Genomic DNA, 9,537 nt, shown 5'->3' with positions numbered 1-9,537 from the left:
CCTGAAGCAATCTGATTCTCTGTTTTTCATTTCATATGTACATTGGCTGAAAACTATAACAATATTACACTGTAAGTTTTATCTGTTTTATGAGGTAGATTCCTCCAGTGCCTTTCCAAATAATAGCTATTTCTTCTGCAGGTTCTTTGCTTGAAGACTTAAAAGTCTTTGTGTATCTGCAATTACCATCTGTTAATCCAAGAGTATAATCAATTGTATTAGAAATGGTTTGGATGTTTTCTCTAATTTAATCTCATTTGCAAAACTTGAAATGCAGCTTTCAAGTCCATCAGTCATGTCATTTCTATATATGATAGTGCAGTGGAAAGGTTGAGTTCAAAAGTTTAGGCATGTAACTTGTTTCTAAGCTCTTTTTGGGTTACGTGTTGTGCTTTCTGCTTAGTCATTCTCTTTAAAACCCTGTTAGTTACATGTGATGCTTTGAAATTCAATTCTGATGTTTTTCTCTTCTGGTAATTTTTTTTAAAGAATAGAATCTCTTTTTTTTTTTTCATCCTGGTAATAGAAGAAATTAGGATCAACCAAAGCCTTGGGTCAGCTGGAGTCTTTCAGGGAACTTCACTGAGTTTTGGATCAGGTCTAGAAAAAGAGGGATAGAGGTAACTGAGGTGACAGCTCATCATCCTCAGCATGCCTATTTGGGCAACCAACCAGGACTGAAGAAAGTGAGATAAAATTGGCCACCTGCTCTCCCTCCAGTGTTTTGTGGATAGGTAGATGTGCAGGTATGGGTAGGTACAGGTATAGTATTTGATTTGAAGTGTTTCTGTACTGTTTGGGGCACTTGCTATTCCTATATCCTACCATTCTGCCACAAAAATGTTCGCCTTCTGAACAGTGAGTCTAACTATGTTCACATGGAGATTTTGCTGATTGGATTTTTTGAAGTGTTTAACAAATATTAAAACAGTGTCGATTGTCTCTCTTTTACTTTATTTGTCTATTCTGAATTTAAGTTTCTTTTTTTAAGATCAACTCACTGCTTCCCATAGAATCTGCATATATTTGAGAGGAAATGCCTGTTCACACGTTTGGATCAATACTGGCTTTCTGTGGAACATCCCTGAGCCCCTTTCATCTGCAGGTGCGGCAGCACTCTCACACCAGGTACCTGCCTGTAGACACCCGCACATTGCTTGCTGCTTTTTCCCTGTTTTTTTAAGGAAAGACCTATTGGTCAGATTGAAGCTTGGCTAAGATCACATAGCTTCAGCCAGAAAAGCAATGATATTTATGTTCTGTTCCCCAGGAGCAGCTGGGTAAGCCTGTTTGAAGAGAAAATACTGTCTGTATAAAAGCCGCCTCCTGCATGGGGTTGGCCAGGAGCTATTGCCGCTATCAAATGCTTGCAAGGAGAGGGGAGGGTGGGAGGGAAAGAGGCACGCTGCCGACTCGTGGGTGACTGGCAGGGTGTCTGTGCTGCCTGGTCTGAGGGAGGGGTCTGGGAAAGAGGAAAGGGAGAAGGGAGACCCCTAAGCTGCTGACGAGTTGAGCCTGCATTTGACAGCGTATAGATTAAAGATTATGTCTCTTCTACATTCCCACTGGTTTTGCTGAAGTCACTGGAATCTCTCAAGGACCCAGCTGGCTGCCCAGGCACAACTAATTGCAGGATTGATCCCAGCTGATTATAGTTGAAATTGTCTTTAAAACGGTTAATCCATTTTCTGAAGGTCCATCATGTTAGTAGAAATCTAGTATCTTTACTGAATCTATTTTTTGTGTGATCCTGGGTTCAGAAGAGAGCTTGTTAAACTTCTATTTGTACTGTTCATCCCATCAAGGTTGCTTATCATTGTTGCACAAGAAAAGGAAACATATCAAATAAAAAAAATCCGTTTTATAGTTGGCAAATGCCTGTATTTTGTCTTTGTATGATGTGTTGTCATTCATCATCCAACCTTGGGGAAATCACGGGCACTCTAACAATGTAAGAGGCCAATAAAAAAGAAAATGATTTCAGTAAAATTGTAGCTAGGGATATGTAAAAGAGAAATGCCCCTGGGTAATAAAAATTACCCATGCATAATGGCTGTGAATGTATCAAGCAGGCGTACTGTATACAGCGTGCCGCATCCGCTCAGCTACAGGATGTCCCTGCTCACTGCACTCGGGCTTACAAAGACGATGGCAGAGAGAGTCGGGAAAACACGAGGTCAAGCCCAAAGCAAAGGACTGAGAAGCCAAGTACTTGGTAAGTGCTTGCGTGTCTTTACCTATCTCTTTCACCTCTTTGTTAGAGCTGTCTCTTTTGATCTTGCCTTTCTCATTATTACTCTCTGCTACAGAATTTGGGCTCAGTTCCAAGGTCGAGGCCTTCTCCTGCTGAACATCTCCCATATCCTTCCCCCGTTAGTCAGCCTGTCTCATTAGAGTCTGGCAGGCTTGCACTGTGCCATAGCAATGGCATTCCTCACTCTTTCTTCAGTGCACTGTAGGGACTGTGCCTCTCTCCAGTTAATAGTTGGACACATTTTTCTACTGCCATCCCCTTTGGGCTTGGCTGACATAGCTTTAGGATGCTGCTTAATGTACAGCTCTTTAGTCTTCGCTTTAGTTTTTTGGGGACCTAGCCCCGATCCATGCCTTAGCCATGGCCCTAAATACTCTGAACAAGAAGGCAGTTTTTTGCAAGAAACTGCTTTTCTCAGCAAGTCTTGGTTTGATAGATTGTGATCTCAGCAAGCAGTGTGGCTTGTGGTGGAGGTTTGAAGTTTACTGGATGTTTTAATTTCATAGATTACATTTTTGTTTATTGCACTTATTAATCTTGCTGACTCTCAAGCTCGTGAGAAGAAAAAAATCTAAGATTAGGGTTAGGTCAATAGGTTAGGTTAGTTACTTCCTCTCAGCCAGAAATGATCACATGGCAAGCATTTGACTGCCTTGGGCATTTGCCTGTCCTGCTTGCGTGACCAGCCCCTAATGAGCAAGAGTGACATGCATAAAACAAGTCACTGTTGATAAGAAATTATTACAAACAAAGGGGTAGTTCTGCCAGCTAGTGCTTGGGATGTAGGAAAGGTCCCTGAACTTCGACACTAAGTTGGAAAAGTCTTCCAATAGCAGTAAGTCAGAGCCCTCGCAGCACATAAAGCTCTCTGCAGATAAACAAGTCCAGACACAATCTCTCCTCCTCTTCTACTGCACATTAACCTAGTGACTCTTTATTAATAAGAGTCTCTTTCTTTTCCATGTGACATTTTCCATTTGCAATGACATAAAGGATTCACAGTGAAGGCCAGGCCCTTCCCCACAGCAGCCACTGCGTTTACTGGCTCCCTGCCTCCTCGTTGTCCGCTGCAGCAAATTTAAGCTTCTCGTCTTCATCTGTGTAGCCTGTCACAGCTCCTAGTATGAGCAACTGTGAATTTTCTCTTTGAATCAGACTGTTGCTGAATTAAGTCCTTTTTCTGATTTTAAAAGGGTTTATTTAATCCTGTTGGCACAAATATTCAAGCCAAAAAGCCGGGTAAATGAATCCATGATGAGCTCTGTGCTGCTGTAGCTGGCTTTCTCCAGTACCAAGCTAGGTGGTTTAAAATTAGCTGGGGTACCAGTACGCTCCAGTGCAGTCCTTTCTGTGCCTGGAGCAGAGACATGCCCAAAGAGTCTGAATTAGTAACAACTTTGCTGATTTTATTCCAGCTGCGCCAGCTGTTTGTTTATGTAGATAGCCTAACAGCAAACACCCACAGAGTTGTTAACTCTGCAAATCTTCAGTAAGTATTTCCTAAACTACTGGTGACAAATTTCTGACGAGACCTTAATCTCTGTAAAATCTATTGGGTGTTGTCAAAGCACCATTAGTCAGCCTGTCATCGGGCCGCTTTGCGGTGTGACTCAGAGATTTGCTTTCCCGTACTTCCTGCAGAAAAGTGAAACTGGGAAAACCTCACAAAGCAAGGGAGCTGCGCGCAGCCCCGAGCCGCTGAGGAGCCAGTGGATGGTACTGAAATGCCCTAAGATGTGATTACAGAAAGGAACCTGAACCTGGAGACGTTTCTCCTTCTATTTTGTTTATTTCTTTGGAAACATGTGAAAATTGCCTCTGATTTCAGTCTTTGGAAAGCAGCAAACGTTACTGCTTTTCTGCCCCTACTCCACAGAATGCAAAAGGGAAAGGGTGGTGTCATGAAAGGGGTGCTGCACAGTTAAAACATGCGATTAGTAGCAAGTAAAACAACACACAAAGTCAGGTCCTAAATTAGCACTGCTGTGTCATGTTTAATTCTGGAACCGTTCTGGTTTATACCTCCTGATAGTATAGGAGGTATAAAACCCCTAAAAATTTTCATTGAGAAGGGAACTGGGGCTGGATGAGAGCAGGCTGCCTGCTACACCGTGATGGCATCCCGGGGTGAAGCCTGCACTTTGCTTTGTCATCTCCCCACTTCTGGAACTCAGTAAAAACCTACATCATTTTCTGAACCTGAATTCTTTATCTCTGACTGTCATCTGATGCCAGCCTGGACTAGAAGAGTTGTTGCTGTCAACAGTAATAGTAGCAAAAAAGTTACCACATCTTCTGAAAATGAAAACAAAACAACAAAAAAAATCACCTCTCCTGCCAGCATAAAAAACAAGGACACCAGGCAACAGTTCAGACAGAGCCCCTGCATCCAAACAAACAAAGACGCCTGTCAGGGCTTAAGGGGGAAAAAATGGCACAGCTGTAGCACCACATTAGTGAAATTGTGTGAGCCTTTTTATTTTCAAGGATGTAGACAGATGCCACCTGAAACACAGGATGCTTGAAAATCTCTCCCCTTCCCCCCTCCCCCAAACCACACATGTTCTTCCTTTCTGAATCTCCTTAGCACAAATTATATTAACACTGCTAATGCTGATGGAAACCAAGCGAAGCTGTTCTCAGAATAGTTTAAACTTGTACAGAACTAAAGGGTAGTTCAGCAAAACAGAGTTTTTGAGACAGAAAATAACCATTTCTTAGAAGTCACGTCTACATCCGTGACTGTGAAGTTAAAACCAGACAATGGTATTTGAATTTAGAGGCTAAGCAGCGGAGGATGGTGATTGTGGATATTATTTTTGTTGCCCAAGTGGAATCTGATTGAGCCTAATTTTCATGCACGCATCCAAACCATGTTGTAAATACCTGTGCCCAGTGTAACTTCTGCAGGGAGGTTGCCAGCACGGGGCAGCTGGGCACAGAGCAGACAGGTGCATGCTTTGGAAATAAAGGATGAGTGTCTCTGCAGTGAACCAAGTCTCACTCTTACCAAACTGGTAGTCTTTGAAAAACGCCTGTAAATATGACCCATTTTTAAAATAAATGTTAGTCAGTTGATTCATTAAAAGGCAAAGAGGCGTATAACATCCTTAGTGCACTTTGTACTTTTGGCACAGTTTCCACTGCCTGGGAGAAAGGCTGTATTTTGTCTTCTGGAGAGAGAGAGCGGTTGTGTAAAATAGCCATTTTTTACAGTTCAAAAGATAATTGAATTCCCTGATTCACAAGCTCCTGGGTTTTATGTTCTCTGTCCTCTAGCATGTTATTGCCCAGTCCCCTCCATTCCTTCCTAAGCTCCCAGGTTAGAGCTTGCTCATGGGAGTGGGCTTCAGACACTGGGCAGCATAGGTGGTCTGACTGGACTGAACCAGTGCTTCAGTCAGAGGACATAAGCTGTGAGTAGATAATCTGGTGGCCAGTTGCTTATCACTTTGGTTTTAAACTGAAGCCAGGAGCCAGCTGGGTTAACTTTGCAGTCGGATGCAAAGGAGATCAGATGAGTGGTTTGTACGAATGGGAAGTCATGTATCTCATCTTCTGCAGTTGACGCTGAGGGCTAACCCTGGGAGTCACTTTGGGGCAGGAACACTGATGACTTTTGGCCATGAATGGCTGCACCACTGAGTTCACGGCACTGGAGGACATGGCTCCTCGCTGTCACTCGGTCCTCTTAGACCATTGCCACACAATGGAACAGCATTAAGAAAGGAAAAGCTGAGGAAGCAGTGGTTTCTATCATTAGAGGGCAGCATCAGAAGTAAGTCTTTCCTGGCAAGGAGAGTGGGACTGTTTCAAGCAGAAAAAGGAAATGTTGCCCACACAAAGCCTGAAAGAACTCATTTCAGATAATTCTAATATGTCTGTGTAGGAGAAAGCAAATTCTTCATCATCAACAACATGCAGATCTTGATAAACCAGTGTCTTAAAATTTTAATGCAAGATCTCAGAATGGAAAATACTTTCCATACAAGTAGTAAATAATTAAAGAGTATTTTCTTACCAAAAAGTGGAAATCTCACTTTAAATCGGTGTGAAGATATGAATCATAATCTGCAAAAACCTGAAGGCATTAATCTTTTGAGAAAATATTTACATAAGTGTATTATAAGCTTGTTTGGGGATTTGTTATGCACTGGGTGGAGAGTATATTATGCAGGCAGTAATGAAAGAAAAATTAAGATTTGTAAACACATTTGGTATTGTAACCGTACAACATATTGCAAGGGTTCAGGTAAATTTGTGGTACCACGGGGAATTTGCATCAGAAGTGATGCTTTCCCATTGTACAACTCGTTATATGTTCATACGTGCAGGCTAGACAAAATTTTCTGTCACACAGTACAGGAACTTCATCAGCTTCTTCCCACACTTCTACTCTAGAAGATGGTGCAAAGCACCTTTGGTTTTGTCCTTCAAAATATAGCCAATGTGCCACTCCTCTTTGTAGAAAAAGGGTGCGCATTTGAAAACAAGAAATGCTGAGGAAATAAATCCCAAGCAATGCAAAGGAATTTTGTTCTTAGATGCGTCCACAGTAACGTTGGTAATGCTGTTGGGGTAATGGCTGCAGTAATGCTTACGACGGTCATGTCCTAACCCCAGTGTTGTAAAATTTCGCAACGTTGCTTTCTGTAAAACTTACTTAGTATGAAAGACAGACATTTTTGTTTATTCTAACTAGTAACAGTTACAAAAAAAGAAAATACAAGGTAGTGACTTATCTCTTATTCCTGGCATTAACCATGACTGAACTGCACTCGCATCACACAGCACATTTTTTACTTCGTATAAGGGCACAGAACCCTTAGAAAAACAAAAGAGAGAGCTCAGGAGTCGTGGTGCTGGGCACTACGCAAAGGACACACAGACGGGCATCAGCTATACCTTCACAGCTATGGGTTAGCAAAAGAAGCCCATATATGAGTTAACGGATTGAAAATCATTAAGAAGCTTCCTTTTATTGAAGCAAAACAATGCATTGCAGTATACAAAATTGATTCTTTCAAGCTGCCAGAGATATTAGAGAAACGTTACAGAGATCATCACATTGGCCACTAATTAAAAGAAAAAGCCTTGACAAACCAAAACCTCCACTAAAAAGGAGTATTCTGAGCAGTTTTGATAGAGCTGTTGTCATACGTGTTTTATGAGCGAATAGTTCTTGTGGCAGCAACTTCTAAGCGCAGATGGACAGATTGATTTAAATGAAACAATGACAGTCTATACTAAGGAATTGCAAAAAAAGTACCCCCAAAAATAAAATTATAATTTTTCCTAAAGATCAATCACTAGAGGGAGAAGCTACCTTAGGCTGTCCAATCCTTGATGGGCACATTTTGACTCTACTAGATTTTCCTACTCTGAAGTGAAAGTCAATGAGGAGAGTAATGAGGCAATGTAATGCTTTACCTTTCTTGTCTTTTATAATAATTTAGTTCAAGCAGGCTTTGGGAAAATCACACTTTTATTTCAAGATCCAAAAGATCAATACAGCAGTATACATTCACTGCTTGAGGGAAAATTTACTCAAAATTGTTTCATGATGAAAATGCCAAAGGCAGATGCTTTTGTTCAATCTGTTACTTTGAAGGGACCTTGTAATCTTAATTCCAAGATAAAGACTTGTGGCCATTGCGTCAAACAAAGGCAGCACATGTATCTTTCAGTGATGAAAAGCTAGGGATCTATGTATAGTAATTCAATTAAAAAAAAACAGTATTAACACATTTTAACAGAGGGAACTGTATAATTACTTTGGACTAACAGCTAATTCTATAATGTGTGAAATACTTTCACTCATATACCTACAAACTCTATCTGTTATTCTTTGCCTAGACAGTGCTCTCCCATCCAAGTGAGGAAGGTCACAGAGCATCTCAGCCAGCAATGTTCTAGCTTCCAAAAATTTGGGGGAATAATCAGCAGAAAAACAGATCATGCTGAACTTATTTCTGTGCTGATAAATCAACATTTCCTGTTATTTCTATTTTTGTGATAAAACATATAATATGGAAGCTTTTTAGATATTTAGAAAATAGGCTGAAACTTGTAGCGAAATCATATGTGTCCCTGCCCATGGCAGGGGGATTGGAACTAAATGATCTTTGAGGTCCCTTCCAACCCTAACCATTCTGTGATTCTATATATCCAGGTAAGGATTTGCTAAGGAGGGCCTATGGTCACCTTCATCACTCAGCATTAGACCCTATTCCCCACTTCATGTCATGACATTGGCAGCTCCAGATTTCCTACTATGGTACCATGGTCTCAGTGTGGCTCCGTGATCCCTCATGGCAGCCCCGGATGATCTGGTCCCTCACCAACTGCATTTCCCAAAGCAAGAGAGAAGCTCAAGCACTGTGCAGCAGTCAGATTATTTAGATTTTCTTTTGACACCCAACCTGTGCTGGAGGGCAGAAGGGAGGGGCGATGCTTCCCTAGCCCATGCTGTCATCACAGCTGCAGTGTCCTTCCTTTTCCCCCAGTTCATATTTGGACTGCATCTGCCCCTGCTAACTTTGGATTTTCATCTATTGTACTGAAAAACTAGGGGAAAAGATCTTGACCTGTATTCACAACAGTTATGTAATTTTCATATAATAAAAGGAAGGTTTATTAACCTAACATTGTTTCTTTTCAGCTAGGATAACAGAAGCTGTAAATGCACTCACTGACAGTGCTGAACTCTAAGATCCTGCCTGGACAGCAGTATAAACACTTAAAACACAGAGGGACGAACAGCAACAGAAAAGTACTGGTACCAATTTATCAATGCTATTTCTTGTCTAGATATAAAGTGACCAATTGTTACAGTAACTTTCCTGTTAATATTTCCAAAGTCTTTTCTGCCAGGTGAATGAATTTGAGTTGTTTTAAATCTTTATAATAAGAGTAAAAAGAGCCTCTTAGGCAATTTAGCTACTTTTGGCTAACCAGTACATAGCCTGAGGAGAGACAGAAGGTCCTACGAGGAGCAGGAGTACAAACTGCTTAGGAGCTGAATGGAGATACACAGCTGAGTCTCAGAGGTGAGGGAAAGGAAATTTCCCTAGGGACCCTCAGGGACTGTCTACAGCTGGATGTAATTCAGAAAGACACTGGCTGGATTCAGAGCAAGACTGCAGGACTGCAGTTACTCCCCCCTCCCCAATGCAAGGACACAACAGGCCAGGGGATGCTTGTGTTCAAGTGCTTTTTTGGTTTGCTTTGTCTCATTCTACAGATTTGAATTTTCCCTATTTAAGCAGCACATTGTTCTACTC

Source organism: Tauraco erythrolophus, chromosome 15 (assembly GCF_009769465.1).
Source record: "Tauraco erythrolophus isolate bTauEry1 chromosome 15, bTauEry1.pri, whole genome shotgun sequence".
In the NCBI taxonomy this organism is placed as follows: domain Eukaryota; kingdom Metazoa; phylum Chordata; class Aves; order Musophagiformes; family Musophagidae; genus Tauraco; species Tauraco erythrolophus.
Note: the sequence above shows the minus strand (reverse complement) of the source record.